We start from the raw sequence: 6,000 nt of genomic DNA, 5'->3' as shown, positions 1-6,000 counted from the left end.
TTTGGTTTGGCATACGCTTTTTTATTAACTTTTGAATGAATTTGGCTTCGAAATTTCGAAGAATATATTACGTGAAACTACCGAATTTTTTCGGTAAACACTCATATATTTTGCAATAAGGGAAATATTGATTTTTTTTTTTTTTTTCACTAATACGTGTATGTGTTAGAACTTGATGAAGGAAATATAAGATCTAACTTCCTACTTTAGGAAGTCAGAAAGCATATACCTAACCTTCCTTTGAAGCTTTAAGCTCTCGTACTACGAGCATTAGTATTGACTAGATACGTTCCTTTAAGCTTTTAAGAGCTCTCGTACTAACGAGCAGTTAGAGTATTGACTAGATACGCTTCCTTTAGAAGCTTTAAGAGCTCTCGTACAACGAGCAGTTAGAGTATTGACAATTCTAGTAGTTGTTGCATCCTCATCACCTTCTTACTCCACAGAATCTACAAATTCATATGTGCAAATTTGAAGATAAATGGATGGAGCTCAAAAGGCGAGCTCTTAAAAGATAAGAAGTGAATATAGTGTTCCCAGTGCAGTGGAGGGTGCGTCTGATCGGCTCCGTAGCGCTTCCAGGCCTAGACCTCTTCCAAACTCCCAGACCCAGTGGAGGAGGAAAGTCGACAGCCGCAGGAAGGTTAGGGAGAACCCCCACCGGTCAGGGGCGTCCCCTCGGCAGGTTCTGTAGAACGTCCCAGACTGCCAAGGATAGCCATTGATAAGGCATCCTTAAAAAGTGCGTCTCTTCATCTTACATCCGAAAAGACGAAGAATGTATGTTTGGAGTTTCGATGATCTAGCGCGTTCTCTGAAAACTAAGAGAACACTGAGCAAGAGCCAGCCGCTGCCAGGAAGCCGCGTTCCAGCAAGCTAGCGTGAGCTGCGTTCCAATAGCCAGCAGCGAGGCGCGTTCCAGCTAACAGACTAGCGCGAGCCGCGTTCCTACAACCAAACGCGAGCCGCGTTCTAGAACATTTTTCTTGGCGCAAGGCGCCTTCAAAGAGACGAAGCGCCAGCCTGGCGCAAAAAATTGCGCTAGAAAACAGACGCTAGAGCAAGGAGCCTTATAGTAGAGTGGCAATCAGAACGATCCTTCCATTGAACGTTTCCGGGCAAGAGGCTCTTTCTATTCTAAAAGGGGTCTAGTAGGCGCTCGGAACTATCAGGGCGCACGGGACCTTCCACGCAAGCGGAACGTTCCAGGAGCGAGTCTCCTTTCTAGCGTGCGGAACATTCCAGGCGTGCGGAACATTCCAGGCGCTAGGTGCAAGGAGCCAGGCGCCAGAATATTCCTAATCTTCTCATGAGAGAGAGGTTAGTCGCGAGGCTCCTCTTTGAGTTTTCAACTTGAGCAACTTTCCCCTGGCAAAGGTGCAAGATGTCGCACAGGCTGGCCGTCGCTTTTGCCAGAAGGATTCTGATACTAAGAGAAGCCATTTTTCATTATTCAGAGGACTCTCTCCTTCATTCATGCTCTTCCCTCGTTATGAAGAGGCAAGAGCTTTGGAGTTTCTTATAAAGAAATCTCATCGACGTTTGGGTATGATGGCGGATAGGAAATATCTACTTCCTTCCGTAAACCCTACAGATGAACAGGAATTCTGTCTCTTCCACGATTTATGAGGAAATCACGAAGATTTAAAGAGTTCCTGGATTAACTTCCTTCCTTAAGGAGATATATATACTCTTTCTATCGTTCTATTAACGAAAAGAACGAAGATAGTAAAAAATTTTCCTTTCTCTATCTGCCTCGGTAGGGAAAGAAGTTAGTAGAGTATCTGCTGTATGAGAATACGATACGGCAAATCATAAGCACATACCGTAGTTACTTCTTTGCTGAGCAACTCAATTACCAGTATCCTTCCAGGAATTTCCTAGGAAGGACTACGCTTAAAGGGATTGTTAAAGACAACACCTACTTAGCTTCTAGATTTATCGAAGTCTTGGTTTTCGCTTAGATATGCATTATAAGAACTTCCTGAAGTTCGATAATAATTTTATAAGATTCCTTTATTAAATGGAGTAGCTGGCAACTCTGGAAGAGTAAGGCCAGTCGGCTAACGAGACTATCGCTTAGAGTTAGACCACCAACGCAGTATCATAGGTGTCGGTCATGAGTGGTCGGTTACATGTCCTCTCTCCTGCGGGTGGAATGACTAACTGTGTCTCTCCCCTACAATCGTGGTTTTGTTTTAGCCTTGGATTGAGGGGATAGTTAAGCAAACATAAATAAAATATTGTATAATGCTCTCATGCTTACGAAAGCATGGCTTATTATAGTACATGCTTAGTGAGAAGATGAATGTAGTAGAGAATTCACTTTAAGACTACGGTATGGTCAAGTCTTATGCACATACCGAGGTTAACTACAGAATTCCTAGTATCCTTACAAAGGTTTCCTAGATTAATGCTGTTTACCAACAATGTGACAGTATTATAAAGGATTCTAATACGGCAGAGCGCGATATATAATAATTCTCTCATCCTTTCGAGAAACGCACACAACCTTTTTAGAATCTGATATTGCTCAAGAGAATTGGGTGAGTCGGATGGGAAACATTCTCTTAGTGGCAGAAGTTGTTTCCCTGAATTGACTATACTACGTATATAAAAGTTTTTTCCCACTAAGAACGGAATTAACATGTGAAGGATGTCGGGTACCATAAAGGCATAGATGTTATGGCACTAAACTAAAAAGACCTAGAAGGGAGCGCCAGCCTGGCGCAAATTGCGCCAGAAGCACCATCCAAGATATTTTCTCGTTTTTGCGAGTTATTAACCTAAGAGTCCAGTAGCCTCTCGGACAGCAGGCTCGGTAACGGCAAGATTCGTTCCTGATTTCGTTACCCATTTAATCGAAAAGGGTCGCTTACAAGGTATGATGAAATGATTTATTTTAATCACTTAGGCAATTCCACGACTCTCTCATATCGCAAAGAGACATCGAGAATCTCTTTTTTTTTCGCCCCTGTTCGCGTTAACAAAGAGAACCTATTTGGAACAGACACGGAACGTAACGATCCTTAAGAGGTTCGATGCAAGATTTTTTGCATGTCCATGAGAACCTTCTCGATCGAAGATAATAACTGTTAACTTATATCTAACATTTATTGAAAAGAGGTTGTGAGAACCTGCGGAAAGTCTTCTTCATAGATCTCTTTGTAAGGTAGAAGACGAACAGGCTTCCTTTAGACTGCTTCTTTTTTTCCTCGAACCAAGAGAGGTAGGCAACATAAGACATCTTTAAATTTAAAGAATGGGGAATAAACTTTAGTCTTTTTTCCCCTAGTTATAAATTCTTAACAGATATTAAGATAAATGGGCGTCAAAGGAAGAGAGGATGTATGCCTCATTTTGGCCTAGGAGAGGTGGATTCACGGAAGTCACGTTCTTCTCACAGCAATGTTTCGTAAAGCTTTTCCAAGAGTATCTGGATATTCTATCAGAATCCATTATAAATAGACCTATAAAACCTCTCCACTCTGAGTCTGTCCGCGTGCAGACTGACCAGAAGTGGACATGAATGAGAGGTTTTTTTCAAGGTAAATGACAATAGTCATGGCTAAGACATAGAATTGCTGCAGATCGTGCTAGATGGAATGAGGAAACTGTCCTCTTCTGATACCTCTGTGAACCACATAGCGAGGTTTTTTTCTTTCACTTTCAGAGGGAAGAATCACCTATGTATATATCTGCTGTCAAAGAACGCAGTAAAAGGCTATACTCTGTCTCTACAAGGGAATTAGAGATAACAGAGGATTAAGATCTTCGGGATCTTATATGATACCGCAATACGACAAGAGTAGGATATCATGTACTTCGAATGGGATCTTTTTGTGGCCACAGATTCCGTGTTCCGACAAAATGGAACTGCTCCTCATCAAACTTCTTTGAGGAAGTTTATGAAGGAATTCTTTGTTTCTCTTAGCCCTAAAACGACCAAGAAGACAAGTGAATTTTTGTGCATTGGAATCTCGCATCAGATTCAATGGAAGATCGGCAATGGGTTCTTGCCAGCATAGTATGTCTGGCAAAAGAACTAAATCCCTCTATTCCTGACGCAACGCTTTCAGATAGAAGTTTCGTTGCCCAGGCAGGGTACTTACATTTTCATCTACAGAAGAAGAGATGGTTTTAAACGTTTGCCTACAGAGTCTTCGGGGTGCGATGAGGGCTCAAAATCTTCCCAGAAGGTATTCGAAGGATACAATAAGAGCTAGAAATCAGGGTTCCGCCCAATTTCAGCTCAGAGTCTCCTTCGACTTCCAGACTCCTTCCCTTCCTTCGGGCAAGGATAGGGAAGATTCTGCAACGAGGAACCTCATCAACATGTAAGAAGAAGATCTCGTTAGCAAAAGAAGTGTTCACGAAGGATCCTCCTCGGAGGAAGACTCTTCTCTCTCGTATTGTTAGATATCCTGTCGTCTACTGGGTGGAGCTGACTAAAATCACCTCCCCTTGCCAGGGGCCAAAAGCTCAAAGGGGAAGAATTTCTTCCACCCTTCTCCAGTCTCCTGATAAACTATGTGGTTGTTCAGGACTCTCGGACAATGTAGCGCCAGCCAAGCGCCAAATGCCAATACAGGCGAAAAACGCAGAGGCGGACAGTTCCAAGGAACTCTGTCATGGTCGGATACTGAGAAGGAGCGGGCCTCCAACCTGGCGCAAATGCGCCAGAGGCGAACAAATCGGACAGATATAAGTGTGTCCGATGTGGACATCGCCAGACAGCCTAGAGACTCTTCCAAGCTCGAAGCTCCAGCAAGTGTGGAGGAGCCAAGCCAGGCGCGAGGCGCCAGCCAGGCTCTAGGAGCCAGCCAGGCTCTAGGAGGCCAGCCAGGCTCTAGGAGCCAGCCAGGCTCTAGAAGCCAGCCAGGCGCCATCCAGGTGCCAGGCTCCTTCAAGGCTAGGCTCCAGTCAGGATTGAGGATCCATCCCAGGCGCAAGGCTCCTTCCAGTAAAGAGAAACCTAAAGCTCTGTCATGAAAGAGGGCTAGTCCCCATTGATATGATACAGGTAAGGCTCTGCCATGTAAGTGGGTCAGCCCCCATTGGCACGATCCGAGAAGGCTCTGTCGTGTAAGCGGGCTAGCCCCCATTGACATGATCCAGAAGGGTTTGTCAGTCATAGGTCCCTACCTCGCTGAAACTCTTGAGGCATGCAGACTCATACAGTAATCATGAAGTCTTCTGCCAGGCTCCAGGTGCCTTCCAGGTGCAAGGCACCAGCCAGACGCAAGGCTCCAGCCAGGTGCGAGGCGCTAGCCAGGAAGGAGGAGCCAATCAGGCACCGCCAGGCGTGAGGCGCCAGCCAGGAGCAAGGCGCCATCCAGGCGCGAGGCTCCAGCCAGGCTCTAGGCGCCATTCAGGCGCAAGGCTCCAGCCAGCGCGAGGCGCTAGACAGGCGCTAGGCACCTGCCAGGCACGAAGCGCTAGCCAGGCTCCAGGCTTCACCCAGAAGAGATCTATATCAAAGAACGCCCTGGCCTTCTTTAAGACATTGTGATCTCCTAAGCACTTGATAAGTGCATTGATGATTCCTTCAAACAGCTGAGAATTAAAAGCGCATGAAGTGCGAGCTTTTCCGAATTCTTGTTCTTCCCTAACAATATGTCATAAGGACATATTAGCCTGTCACATACGGAGATGCAATCTGTGTTGACTTCCCATTATCCGAAGGATGTCAAGATAACCTTCGAGGGATCCTTCTCTCTTGGTTGATACGTGTCTGCGGATACATTGCTGGATAGGGAGCAGATACTGATCCATTAACTAGTGAGTTAAATTTTATTTAACGTCGTGTTTTTTTCTTTGGGTTTTTGAAAGGAGTTTGTAGATAACTCTTTTCAACTTAAGCACTAACCTCGTGTTAGGATCAGGTGATCGGATCGGTGTTGTGCTCCTTAATTATGCCACTAGGCATAGGCATATTGTCATGTAAGAGGCTCTCTCGAGTAAATGGATAAGACCCCATCGACAGACCCACAAGAACTC

General features: G+C 45.0%; 1 protein-coding gene across 1 annotated transcript in view; it reads left to right on the top strand.

Moving 5' to 3' along the window:
- Positions 1-6,000, top strand: part of LOC135223631 (exostosin-2-like) — a gene marked incomplete in the record, with an annotated part of 647,541 nt that overhangs the window by 15,916 nt on the left and 625,625 nt on the right.

This window comes from Macrobrachium nipponense, chromosome 10 (assembly GCF_015104395.2).
Source record: "Macrobrachium nipponense isolate FS-2020 chromosome 10, ASM1510439v2, whole genome shotgun sequence".
Taxonomy (NCBI): domain Eukaryota; kingdom Metazoa; phylum Arthropoda; class Malacostraca; order Decapoda; family Palaemonidae; genus Macrobrachium; species Macrobrachium nipponense.
This window is presented reverse-complemented; position numbering and strand designations above follow the sequence as displayed.